Genomic DNA, 14,522 nt, shown 5'->3' on the forward strand with positions numbered 1-14,522 from the left:
TATGGGCAAAAGAAGTTTTTCATATAAAAATTTTAATTTTTTTAGGTTTTGGGTGGATTTTTCAATTTTTTGAGGCTGGTCACGAATTAAAGTCCTTTTCGCTCTAGGACGCATATTTAAGGAGATATGGGCAAAAGAAGTTTTTCATATAAAAATTTTAATTTTTTTTAGGTTTTGGGTGAATTTTTCAATTTTTTGAGGGTGGTCACGAATTAAAGTCCTTTTCGCTCTAGGACGCATATTTAAGGAGATATGGGCAAAAGAAGTTTTTCATATAAAAATTTCAATTTTTTTAGGTTTTGGGTGGATTTTTCAATTTTTGGGGGTGGTCACGAATTAAAGTCATTTTCGCTCTAGGACGCATATTTAAGAAGATATGGGCAAAAGAAGTTTTTCATATAAAAATTTAATTTTTTTTAGGTTTTGGGTGGATTTTTCAATTTTTTGGGGGTGGTCACGAATTAAAGTCCTTTTCGCTCTAGGACGCTTATTTAAGGAGATATGGGCAAAAGAAGTTTTTCATATAAAAATTTCAATTTTTTAGGTTTTGGGTGGATTTTTCAATTTTTTGGGGGTGGTCACGAATTAAAGTCCTTTTTGCTCTAGGACGCATATTTAAGGAGATATGGGCAAAAGAAGTTTTTCATATAAAAATTTCAATTTTTTTAGGTTTTGGGTGGATTTTTCAATTTTTGGGGGTGGTCACGAATTAAAGTCCTTTTCGCTCTAGGACGCATATTTAAGAAGATATGGGCAAAAGAAGTTTTTCATATAAAAATTTAAATTTTTTTAGGTTTTGGGTGGATTTTTCAATTTTTTGAGGGTGGTCACGAATTAAAGTCCTTTTCGCTCTAGGACGCATATTTAAGGAGATATGGGCAAAAGAAGTTTTTCATATAAAAATTTTATTTTTTTTTAGGTTTTGGGTGGATTTTTCAATTTTTTGAGGGTGGTCACGAATTAAAGTCCTTTTCGCTCTAGGACGCATATTTAAGGAGATATGGGCAAAAGAAGTTTTTCATATAAAAATTTTAATTTTTTTAGGTTTTGGGTGGATTTTTCAATTTTTTGAGGGTGGTCACGGATTAAAGTCATTTTCGCTCTAGGACGCATATTTAAGGAGATATTGGCAAAAGAAGTTTTTCATATAAAAATTTTAATTTTTTTAGGTTTTGGGTGGATTTTTCAATTTTTTGAGGCTGGTCACGAATTAAACTCCTTTTCGCTCTAGGACGCATATTTAAGGAGATATGGGCAAAAGAAGTTTTTCATATAAAAATTTTAATTTTTTTTAGGTTTTGGGTGAATTTTTCAATTTTTTGAGGGTGGTCACGAATTAAAGTCCTTTTCGCTCTAGGACGCATATTTAAGGAGATATGGGCAAAAGAAGTTTTTCATATAAAAATTTAATTTTTTTTAGGTTTTGGGTGGATTTTTCAATTTTTTGGGGGTGGTCACGAATTAAAGTCCTTTTCGCTCTAGGACGCACATTTAAGGAGATATGGGCAAAAGAAGTTTTTCATATAAAAATTTCAATTTTTTTTTAGGTTTTCGGTGGATTTTTCAATTTTTTGAGGGTGGTCACGAATTAAAGTCCTTTTTGCTCTAGGACGCATATTTAAGGAGATATGGGCAAAAGAAGTTTTTCATATAAAAATTTCAATTTTTTTAGGTTTTGGGTGGATTTTTCAATTTTTGGGGGTGGTCACGAATTAAAGTCCTTTTCGCTCTAGGACGCATATTTAAGAAGATATGGGCAAAAGAAGTTTTTCATATAAAAATTTCAATTTTTTTAGGTTTTGGGTGGATTTTTCAATTTTTTGAGGGTGGTCACGAATTAAAGTCCTTTTCGCTCTAGGACGCATATTTAAGGAGATATGGGCAAAAGAAGTTTTTCATATAAAAATTTTATTTTTTTTTTAGGTTTTGGGTGGATTTTTCAATTTTTTGAGGGTGGTCACGAATTAAAGTCCTTTTCGCTCTAGGACGCATATTTAAGGAGATATGGGCAAAAGAAGTTTTTCATATAAAAATTTTAATTTTTTTAGGTTTTGGGTGGATTTTTCAATTTTTTGAGGGTGGTCACGGATTAAAGTCCTTTTCGCTCTAGGACGCATATTTAAGGAGATATTGGCAAAAGAAGTTTTTCATATAAAAATTTTAATTTTTTTAGGTTTTGGGTGGATTTTTCAATTTTTTGAGGCTGGTCACGAATTAAACTCCTTTTCGCTCTAGGACGCATATTTAAGGAGATATGGGCAAAAGAAGTTTTTCATATAAAAATTTTAATTTTTTTTAGGTTTTGGGTGAATTTTTCAATTTTTTGAGGGTGGTCACGAATTAAAGTCCTTTTCGCTCTAGGACGCATATTTAAGGAGATATGGGCAAAAGAAGTTTTTCATATAAAAATTTAATTTTTTTTAGGTTTTGGGTGGATTTTTCAATTTTTTGGGGGTGGTCACGAATTAAAGTCCTTTTCGTTCTAGGACGCACATTTAAGGAGATATGGGCAAAAGAAGTTTTTCATATAAAAATTTCAATTTTTTTTAGGTTTTCGGTGGATTTTTCAATTTTTTGAGGGTGGTCACGGATTAAAGTCCTTTTCGCTCTAGGACGCATATTTAAGGAGATATGGGCAAAAGAAGTTTTTCATATAAAAATTTTAATTTTTTTAGGTTTTGGGTGGATTTTTCAATTTTTTGAGGCTGGTCACGAATTAAAGTCCTTTTCGCTCTAGGACGCATATTTAAGGAGATATGGGCAAAAGAAGTTTTTCATATAAAAATTTTAATTTTTTTTAGGTTTTGGGTGAATTTTTCAATTTTTTGAGGGTGGTCACGAATTAAAGTCCTTTTCACTCTAGGACGCATATTTAAGGAGATATGGGCAAAAGAAGTTTTTCATATAAAAATTTAATTTTTTTTAGGTTTTGGGTGAATTTTTCAATTTTTTGGGGGTGGTCACGAATTAAAGTCCTTTTCGCTCTAGGACGCACATTTAAGGAGATATGGGCAAAAGAAGTTTTTCATATAAAAATTTCAATTTTTTTTAGGTTTTCGGTGGATTTTTCAATTTTTTGAGGGTGGTCACGAATTAAAGTCCTTTTCGCTCTAGGACGCATATTTAAGGAGATATGGGCAAAAGAAGTTTTTCATATAAAAATTTCAATTTTTTTAGGTTTTAGGTGGATTTTTAAATTTTTTGGGGGTGGTCACGAATTAAAGTCCTTTTCGCTCTAGGACGCATATTTAAGGAGATATGGGCAAAAGAAGTTTTTCATATAAAAATTTAATTTTTTTAGGTTTTGGGTGGATTTTTCAATTTTTTGAGGGTGGTCACAAATTAAAGTCCTTTTCGCTCTAGGACGCATATTTAAGGAGATATGGGAAAAAGAAGTTTTTCATATAAAAATTTCAATTTCGCTCAATTTCAATTTCAATTTCGCTCAATTTAAATTTCGCTCTAGGACGCATATTTAAGGAGATATGGGCAAAAGAAGTTTTTCATATAAAAATTTAATTTTTTTTAGGTTTTGGGTGGATTTTTCAATTTTTTGGGGGTGGTCACGAATTAAAGTCCTTTTCGCTCTAGGACGCACATTTAAGGAGATATGGGCAAAAGAAGTTTTTCATATAAAAATTTAATTTTTTTTAGGTTTTCGGTGGATTTTTCAATTTTTTGAGGGTGGTCACGGATTAAAGTCCTTTTCGCTCTAGGACGCATATTTAAGGAGATATGGGCAAAAGAAGTTTTTCATATAAAAATTTTAATTTTTTTAGGTTTTGGGTGGATTTTTCAATTTTTTGAGGGTGGTCACGAATTAAAGTCCTTTTCGCTCTAGGACGCATATTTAAGGAGATATGGGCAAAAGAAGTTTTTCATATAAAAATTTTAATTTTTTTAGGTTTTGGGTGGATTTTTCAATTTTTTGAGGGTGGTCACGGATTAAAGTCCTTTTCGCTCTAAGACGCATATTTAAGGAGATATGGGCAAAAGAAGTTTTTCATATAAAAATTTTATTTTTTTTAGGTTTTGGGTGGATTTTTCAATTTTTTGAGGCTGGTCACGAATTAAAGTCCTTTTCGCTCTAGGACGCATATTTAAGGAGATATGGGCAAAAGAAGTTTTTCATATAAAAATTTTAATTTTTTTTAGGTTTTGGGTGAATTTTTCAATTTTTTGAGGGTGGTCACGAATTAAAGTCCTTTTCGCTCTAGGACGCATATTTAAGGAGATATGGGCAAAAGAAGTTTTTCATATAAAAATTTAATTTTTTTTAGGTTTTGGGTGAATTTTTCAATTTTTTGGGGGTGGTCACGAATTAAAGTCCTTTTCGCTCTAGGACGCACATTTAAGGAGATATGGGCAAAAGAAGTTTTTCATAAAAAATTTAATTTTTTTTAGGTTTTGGGTGGATTTTTCAATTTTTTGAGGGTGGTCACGAATTAAAGTCCTTTTCGCTCTAGGACGCATATTTAAGGAGATATGGGCAAAAGAAGTTTTTCATATAAAAATTTAATTTTTTTTAGGTTTTGGGTGAATTTTTCAATTTTTTGGGGGTGGTCACGAATTAAAGTCCTTTTCGCTCTAGGACGCACATTTAAGGAGATATGGGCAAAAGAAGTTTTTCATATAAAAATTTAATTTTTTTTAGGTTTTGGGTGGATTTTTCAATTTTTTGGGGGTGGTCACGAATTAAAGTCCTTTTCGCTCTAGGACGCACATTTAAGGAGATATGGGCAAAAGAAGTTTTTCATATAAAAATTTCAATTTTTTTTAGGTTTTCGGTGGATTTTTCAATTTTTTGAGGGTGGTCACGGATTAAAGTCCTTTTCGCTCTAGGACGCATATTTAAGGAGATATGGGCAAAAGAAGTTTTTCATATAAAAATTTTAATTTTTTTAGGTTTTGGGTGGATTTTTCAATTTTTTGAGGCTGGTCACGAATTAAAGTCCTTTTCGCTCTAGGACGCATATTTAAGGAGATATGGGCAAAAGAAGTTTTTCATATAAAAATTTTAATTTTTTTTAGGTTTTGGGTGAATTTTTAAATTTTTTGAGGGTGGTCACGAATTAAAGTCCTTTTCGCTCTAGGACGCATATTTAAGGAGATATGGGCAAAAGAAGTTTTTCATATAAAAATTTAATTTTTTTTAGGTTTTGGGTGAATTTTTCAATTTTTTGGGGGTGGTCACGAATTAAAGTCCTTTTCGCTCTAGGACGCACATTTAAGGAGATATGGGCAAAAGAAGTTTTTCATATAAAAATTTCAAATTTTTTTAGGTTTTCGGTGGATTTTTCAATTTTTTGAGGGAGGTCACGAATTAAAGTCCTTTTCGCTCTAGGACGCATATTTAAGGAGATATGGGCAAAAGAAGTTTTTCATATAAAAATTTCAATTTTTTTAGGTTTTGGGTGGATTTTTCAATTTTTTGGGGGTGGTCACGAATTAAAGTCCTTTTCGCTCTAGGACGCATATTTAAGGAGATATGGGCAAAAGAAGTTTTTCATATAAAAATTTAAATTTTTTTAGGTTTTGGGTGGATTTTTCAATTTTTTGAGGGTGGTCACAAATTAAAGTCCTTTTCGCTCTAGGACGCATATTTAAGGAGATATGGGAAAAAGAAGTTTTTCATATAAAAATTTCAATTTTTTAGGTTTTGGGTGGATTTTTCAATTTTTTGGGGGTGGTCACGAATTAAAGTCCTTTTTGCTCTAGGACGCATATTTAAGGAGATATGGGCAAAAGAAGTTTTTCATATAAAAATTTCAATTTTTTTAGGTTTTGGGTGGATTTTTCAATTTTTTGAGGGTGGTCACGAATTAAAGTCCTTTTCGCTCTAGGACGCATATTTAAGGAGATATGGGCAAAAGAAGTTTTTCATATAAAAATTTAATTTTTTTTTAGGTTTTGGGTGGATTTTTCAATTTTTTGAGGGTGGTCACGAATTAAAGTCCTTTTCGCTCTAGGACGAATATTTAAGGAGATATGGGCAAAAGAAGTTTTTCATATAAAAATTTTAATTTTTTTAGGTTTTGGGTGGATTTTTCAATTTTTTGAGGGTGGTCACGGATTAAAGTCCTTTTCGCTCTAGGACGCATATTTAAGGAGATATGGGCAAAAGAAGTTTTTCATATAAAAATTTTAATTTTTTTAGGTTTTGGGTGGATTTTTCAATTTTTTGAGGGTGGTCACGAATTAAAGTCCTTTTCGCTCTAGGACGCATATTTAAGGAGATATGGGCAAAAGAAGTTTTTCATATAAAAATTTTAATTTTTTTTAGGTTTTGGGTGAATTTTTCAATTTTTTGAGGGTGGTCACGAATTAAAGTCCTTTTCGCTCTAGGACGCATATTTAAGGAGATATGGGCAAAAGAAGTTTTTCATATAAAAATTTCAATTTTTTTTAGGTTTTCGGTGGATTTTTCAATTTTTTGAGGGTGGTCACGAATTAAAGTCCTTTTCGCTCTAGGACGCATATTTAAGGAGATATGGGCAAAAGAAGGTTTTCATATAAAAATTTCAATTTTTTTAGGTTTTGGGTGGATTTTTCAATTTTTTGGGGGTGGTCACGAATTAAAGTCCTTTTCGCTCTAGGACGCATATTTAAGGAGATATGGGCAAAAGAAGTTTTTCATATAAAAATTTAAATTTTTTTAGGTTTTGGGTGGATTTTTCAATTTTTTGAGGGTGGTCACAAATTAAAGTCCTTTTCGCTCTAGGACGCATATTTAAGGAGATATGGGAAAAAGAAGTTTTTCATATAAAAATTTCAATTTTTTTTAGGTTTTCGGTGGATTTTTCAATTTTTTGAGGGTGGTCACGGATTAAAGTCCTTTTCGCTCTAGGACGCATATTTAAGGAGATTGGGCAAAAGAAGTTTTTCATATAAAAATTTTAATTTTTTTAGGTTTTGGGTGGATTTTTCAATTTTTTGAGGGTGGTCACGAATTAAAGTCCTTTTCGCTCTAGGACGCATATTTAAGGAGATATGGGCAAAAGAAGTTTTTCATATAAAAATTTTAATTTTTTTAGGTTTTGGGTGGATTTTTCAATTTTTTGAGGGTGGTCACGGATTAAAGTCCTTTTCGCTCTAGGACGCATATTTAAGGAGATATGGGCAAAAGAAGTTTTTCATATAAAAATTTTAATTTTTTTAGGTTTTGGGTGGATTTTTCAATTTTTTGAGGCTGGTCACGAATTAAAGTCCTTTTCGCTCTAGGACGCATATTTAAGGAGATATGGGCAAAAGAAGTTTTTCATATAAAAATTTTAATTTTTTTAGGTTTTGGGTGAATTTTTCAATTTTTTGGGGGTGGTCACGAATTAAAGTCCTTTTTGCTCTAGGACGCATATTTAAGGAGATATGGGCAAAAGAAGTTTTTCATATAAAAATTTCAATTTTTTTAGGTTTTGGGTGGATTTTTCAATTTTTGGGGGTGGTCACCAATTAAAGTCCTTTTCGCTCTAGGACGTATATTTAAGAAGATATGGGCAAAAGAAGTTTTTCATATAAAAATTTCAATTTTTTTAGGTTTTGGGTGGATTTTTCAATTTTTTGAGGGTGGTCACGAATTAAAGTCCTTTTCGCTCTAGGACGCATATTTAAGGAGATATGGGCAAAAGAAGTTTTTCATATAAAAATTTTATTTTTTTTTAGGTTTTGGGTGGATTTTTCAATTTTTTGAGGGTGGTCACGAATTAAAGTCCTTTTCGCTCTAGGACGCATATTTAAGGAGATATGGGCAAAAGAAGTTTTTCATATAAAAATTTTAATTTTTTTAGGTTTTGGGTGGATTTTTCAATTTTTTGAGGGTGGTCACGGATTAAAGTCCTTTTCGCTCTAGGACGCATATTTAAGGAGATATTGGCAAAAGAAGTTTTTCATATAAAAATTTTAATTTTTTTAGGTTTTGGGTGGATTTTTCAATTTTTTGAGGCTGGTCACGAATTAAACTCCTTTTCGCTCTAGGACGCATATTTAAGGAGATATGGGCAAAAGAAGTTTTTCATATAAAAATTTTAATTTTTTTTAGGTTGTGGGTGAATTTTTCAATTTTTTGAGGGTGGTCACGAATTAAAGACCTTTTCGCTCTAGGACGCATATTTAAGAAGATATGGGCAAAAGAAGTTTTTCATATAAAAATTTAATTTTTTTTAGGTTTTGGGTGGATTTTTCAATTTTTTGGGGGTGGTCACGAATTAAAGTCCTTTTCGCTCTAGGACGCACATTTAAGGAGATATGGGCAAAATAAGTTTTTCATATAAAAATTTCAATTTTTTTTAGGTTTTCGGTGGATTTTTCAATTTTTTGAGGGTGGTCACGGATTAAAGTCCTTTTCGCTCTAGGACGCATATTTAAGGAGATATGGGCAAAAGAAGTTTTTCATATAAAAATTTTAATTTTTTTAGGTTTTGGGTGGATTTTTCAATTTTTTGAGGTTGGTCACGAATTAAAGTCCTTTTCGCTCTAGGACGCATATTTAAGGAGATATGGGCAAAAGAAGTTTTTCATATAAAAATTTTAATTTTTTTTAGGTTTTGGGTGAATTTTTAAATTTTTTGAGGGTGGTCACGAATTAAAGTCCTTTTCGCTCTAGGACGCATATTTAAGGAGATATGGGCAAAAGAAGTTTTTCATATAAAAATTTAATTTTTTTTAGGTTTTGGGTGAATTTTTCAATTTTTTGGGGGTGGTCACGAATTAAAGTCCTTTTCGCTCTAGGACGCACATTTAAGGAGATATGGGCAAAAGAAGTTTTTCATATAAAAATTTCAATTTTTTTTTAGGTTTTGGGTGGATTTTTCAATTTTTTGAGGGTGGTCACGAATTAAAGTCCTTTTCGCTCTAGGACGCATATTTAAGGAGATATGGGCAAAAGAAGTTTTTCATATAAAAATTTCAATTTTTTTAGGTTTTGGGTGGATTTTTAAATTTTTTGGGGGTGGTCACGAATTAAAGTCCTTTTCGCTCTAGGACGCATATTTAAGGAGATATGGGCAAAAGAAGTTTTTCATATAAAAATTTAAATTTTTTTAGGTTTTGGGTGGATTTTTCAATTTTTTGGGGGTGGTCACGAATTAAAGTCCTTTTTGCTCTAGGACGCATATTTAAGGAGATATGGGCAAAAGAAGTTTTTCATATAAAAATTTCAATTTTTTTAGGTTTTGGGTGGATTTTTCAATTTTTTGAGGGTGGTCACGAATTAAAGTCCTTTTCGCTCTAGGACGCATATTTAAGGAGATATGGGAAAAAGAAGTTTTTCATATAAAAATTTCAATTTTTTAGGTTTTGGGTGGATTTTTCAATTTTTTGGGGGTGGTCACGAATTAAAGTCCTTTTTGCTCTAGGACGCATATTTAAGGAGATATGGGCAAAAGAAGTTTTTCATATAAAAATTTAAATTTTTTTAGGTTTTGGGTGGATTTTTCAATTTTTTGAGGGTGGTCACGAATTAAAGTCCTTTTCGCTCTAGGACGAATATTTAAGGAGATATGGGCAAAAGAAGTTTTTCATATAAAAATTTAATTTTTTTTTAGGTTTTGGGTGGATTTTTCAATTTTTTGAGGGTGGTCACGAATTAAAGTCCTTTTCGCTCTAGGACGCATATTTAAGGAGATATGGGCAAAAGAAGTTTTTCATATAAAAATTTTAATTTTTTTAGGTTTTGGGTGGATTTTTCAATTTTTTGAGGGTGGTCACGGATTAAAGTCCTTTTCGCTCTAGGACGCATATTTAAGGAGATATGGGCAAAAGAAGTTTTTCATATAAAAATTTTAATTTTTTTAGGTTTTGGGTGGATTTTTCAATTTTTTGAGGGTGGTCACGAATTAAAGTCCTTTTCGCTCTAGGACGCATATTTAAGGAGATATGGGCAAAAGAAGTTTTTCATATAAAAATTTCAATTTTTTTTAGGTTTTCGGTGGATTTTTCAATTTTTTGAGGGTGGTCACGAATTAAAGTCCTTTTCGCTCTAGGACGCATATTTAAGGAGATATGGGCAAAAGAAGGTTTTCATATAAAAATTTCAATTTTTTTAGGTTTTGGGTGGATTTTTCAATTTTTTGAGGCTGGTCACGAATTAAACTCCTTTTCGCTCTAGGACGCATATTTAAGGAGATATGGGCAAAAGAAGTTTTTCATATAAAAATTTTAATTTTTTTAGGTTTTGGGTGAATTTTTCAATTTTTGGGGGTGGTCACGAATTAAAGTCCTTTTCTCTCTAGGACGCATATTTAAGAAGATATGGGCAAAAGAAGTTTTTCATATAAAAATTTCATTTTTTTTAGGTTTTGGGTGGATTTTTCAATTTTTTGAGGGTGGTCACGAATTAAAGTCCTTTTCGCTCTAGGACGCATATTTAAGGAGATATGGGCAAAAGAAGTTTTTCATATAAAAATTTTATTTTTTTTTAGGTTTTGGGTGGATTTTTCAATTTTTTGAGGGTGGTCACGAATTAAAGTCCTTTTCGCTCTAGGACGCATATTTAAGGAGATATGGGCAAAAGAAGTTTTTCATATAAAAATTTTAATTTTTTTAGGTTTTGGGTGGATTTTTCAATTTTTTGAGGGTGGTCACGGATTAAAGTCCTTTTCGCTCTAGGACGCATATTTAAGGAGATATGGGCAAAAGAAGTTTTTCATATAAAAATTTTAATTTTTTTTTTTTGTTTTGGGTGGATTTTTCAATTTTTTGAGGGTGGTCACGAATTAAAGTCCTTTTCGCTCTAGGACGCATATTTAAGGAGATATGGGCAAAAGAAGTTTTTCATATAAAAATTTTAATTTTTTTAGGTTTTGGGTGGATTTTTCAATTTTTTGAGGGTGGTCACGGATTAAAGTCCTTTTCGCTCTAGGACGCATATTTAAGGAGATATGGGCAAAAGAAGTTTTTCATATAAAAATTTTAATTTTTTTAGGTTTTGGGTGGATTTTTCAATTTTTTGAGGCTGGTCACGAATTAAAGTCCTTTTCGCTCTAGGACGCATATTTAAGGAGATATGGGCAAAAGAAGTTTTTCATATAAAAATTTTAATTTTTTTAGGTTTTGGGTGAATTTTTCAATTTTTTGGGGGTGGTCACGAATTAAAGTCCTTTTTGCTCTAGGACGCATATTTAAGGAGATATGGGCAAAAGAAGTTTTTCATATAAAAATTTCAATTTTTTTAGGTTTTGGGTGGATTTTTCAATTTTTGGGGGGGTCACGAATTAAAGTCCTTTTCGCTCTAGGACGCATATTTAAGAAGATATGGGCAAAAGAAGTTTTTCATATAAAAATTTCAATTTTTTTAGGTTTTGGGTGGATTTTTCAATTTTTTGAGGGTGGTCACGAATTAAAGTCCTTTTCGCTTTAGGACGCATATTTAAGGAGATATGGGCAAAAGAAGTTTTTCATATAAAAATTTTATTTTTTTTTAGGTTTTGGGTGGATTTTTCAATTTTTTGAGGGTGGTCACGAATTAAAGTCCTTTTCGCTCTAGGACGCATATTTAAGGAGATATGGGCAAAAGAAGTTTTTCATATAAAAATTTTAATTTTTTTAGGTTTTGGGTGGATTTTTCAATTTTTTGAGGGTGGTCACGGATTAAAGTCCTTTTCGCTCTAGGACGCATATTTAAGGAGATATTGGCAAAAGAAGTTTTTCATATAAAAATTTTAATTTTTTTAGGTTTTGGGTGGATTTTTCAATTTTTTGAGGCTGGTCACGAATTAAACTCCTTTTCGCTCTAGGACGCATATTTAAGGAGATATGGGCAAAAGAAGTTTTTCATATAAAAATTTTAATTTTTTTTAGGTTGTGGGTGAATTTTTCAATTTTTTGAGGGTGGTCACGAATTAAAGTCCTTTTCGCTCTAGGACGCATATTTAAGAAGATATGGGCAAAAGAAGTTTTTCATATAAAAATTTAATTTTTTTTAGGTTTTGGGTGGATTTCTCAATTTTTTGGGGGTGGTCACGAATTAAAGTCCTTTTCGCTCTAGGACGCACATTTAAGGAGATATGGGCAAAATAAGTTTTTCATATAAAAATTTCAATTTTTTTTAGGTTTTCGGTGGATTTTTCAATTTTTTGAGGGTGGTCACGGATTAAAGTCCTTTTCGCTCTAGGACGCATATTTAAGGAGATATGGGCAAAAGAAGTTTTTCATATAAAAATTTTAATTTTTTTAGGTTTTGGGTGGATTTTTCAATTTTTTGAGGTTGGTCACGAATTAAAGTCCTTTTCGCTCTAGGACGCATATTTAAGGAGATATGGGCAAAAGAAGTTTTTCATATAAAAATTTTAATTTTTTTTAGGTTTTGGGTGAATTTTTCAATTTTTTGAGGGTGGTCACGAATTAAAGTCCTTTTCGCTCTAGGACGCATATTTAAGGAGATATGGGCAAAAGAAGTTTTTCATATAAAAATTTAATTTTTTTTAGGTTTTGGGTGAATTTTTCAATTTTTTGGGGGTGGTCACGAATTAAAGTCCTTTTCGCTCTAGGACGCACATTTAAGGAGATATGGGCAAAAGAAGTTTTTCATATAAAAATTTCAATTTTTTTTTAGGTTTTGGGTGGATTTTTCAATTTTTTGAGGGTGGTCACGAATTAAAGTCCTTTTCGCTCTAGGACGCATATTTAAGGAGATATGGGCAAAAGAAGTTTTTCATATAAAAATTTCAATTTTTTTAGGTTTTGGGTGGATTTTTAAATTTTTTGGGGGTGGTCACGAATTAAAGTCCTTTTCGCTCTAGGACGCATATTTAAGGAGATATGGGCAAAAGAAGTTTTTCATATAAAAATTTAAATTTTTTTAGGTTTTGGGTGGATTTTTCAATTTTTTGAGGGTGGTCACAAATTGAAGTCCTTTTCGCTCTAGGACGCATATTTAAGGAGATATGGGAAAAAGAAGTTTTTCATATAAAAATTTCAATTTTTTAGGTTTTGGGTGGATTTTTCAATTTTTTGGGGGTGGTCACGAATTAAAGTCCTTTTTGCTCTAGGACGCATATTTAAGGAGATATGGGCAAAAGAAGTTTTTCATATAAAAATTTCAATTTTTTTAGGTTTTGGGTGGATTTTTAAATTTTTTGAGGGTGGTCACGAATTAAAGTCCTTTTCGCTCTAGGACGCATATTTAAGGAGATATGGGCAAAAGAAGTTTTTCATATAAAAATTTTAATTTTTTTAGGTTTTGGGTGGATTTTTCAATTTTTTGAGGGTGGTCACGGATTAAAGTCCTTTTCGCTCTAGGACGCATATTTAAGGAGATATGGGCAAAAGAAGTTTTTCATATAAAAATTTTAATTTTTTTAGGTTTTGGGTGGATTTTTCAATTTTTTGAGGCTGGTCACGAATTAAAGTCCTTTTCGCTCTAGGACGCATATTTAAGGAGATATGGGCAAAAGAAGTTTTTCATATAAAAATTTTAATTTTTTTTAGGTTTTGGGTGAATTTTTCAATTTTTTGAGGGTGGTCACGAATTAAAGTCCTTTTCGCTCTAGGACGCATATTTAAGGAGATATGGGCAAAAGAAGTTTTTCATATAAAAATTTCAATTTTTTTAGGTTTTGGGTGGATTTTTCAATTGTTTGAGGGTGGTCACGAATTAAAGTCCTTTACGCTCTAGGACGCATATTTAAGGAGATATGGGCAAAAGAAGTTTTTCATATAAAAATTTAATTTTTTTTAGTTTTTTTAATTTTCAATTTTTTAGGTTTTGGGTGGATTTTTCAATTTTTTGGGGGTGGTCACGAATTAAAGTCCTTTTTGCTCTAGGACGCATATTTAAGGAGATATGGGCAAAAGAAGTTTTTCATATAAAAATTACAATTTTTTTAGGTTTTGGGTGGATTTTTCAATTTTTGGGGGTGGTCACGAATTAAAGTCCTTTTCGCTCTAGGACGCATATTTAAGAAGATATGGGCAAAAGAAGTTTTTCATATAAAAATTTCAATTTTTTTAGGTTTTGGGTGGATTTTTCAATTTTTTGAGGGTGGTCACGAATTAAAGTCCTTTTCGCTCTAGGACGCATATTTAAGGAGATATGGGCAAAAGAAGTTTTTCATATAAAAATTTTATTTTTTTTAGGTTTTGGGTGGATTTTTCAATTTTTTGAGGGTGGTCACGAATTAAAGTCCTTTTCGCTCTAGGACGCATATTTAAGGAGATATGGGCAAAAGAAGTTTTTCATATAAAAATTTTAATTTTTTTAGGTTTTGGGTGGATTTTTCAATTTTTTGAGGGTGGTCACGGATTAAAGTCCTTTTCGCTCTAGGACGCATATTTAAGGAGATATGGGCAAAAGAAGTTTTTCATATAAAAATTTTAATTTTTTTAGGTTTTGGGTGGATTTTTCAATTTTTTGGGGGTGGTCACGAATTAAAGTCCTTTTTGCTCTAGGACGCATATTTAAGGAGATATGGGCAAAAGAAGTTTTTCATATAAAAATTTCAATTTTTTTAGGTTTTGGGTGGATTTTTCAATTTTTGGGGGTGGTCACGAATTAAACTCCTTTTCGCTCTAGGACGCATATTTAAGGA

The sequence above is a fragment of the Haematobia irritans genome, chromosome 1 (assembly GCF_050003625.1).
Source record: "Haematobia irritans isolate KBUSLIRL chromosome 1, ASM5000362v1, whole genome shotgun sequence".
In the NCBI taxonomy this organism is placed as follows: Eukaryota; Metazoa; Arthropoda; class Insecta; order Diptera; family Muscidae; genus Haematobia; species Haematobia irritans.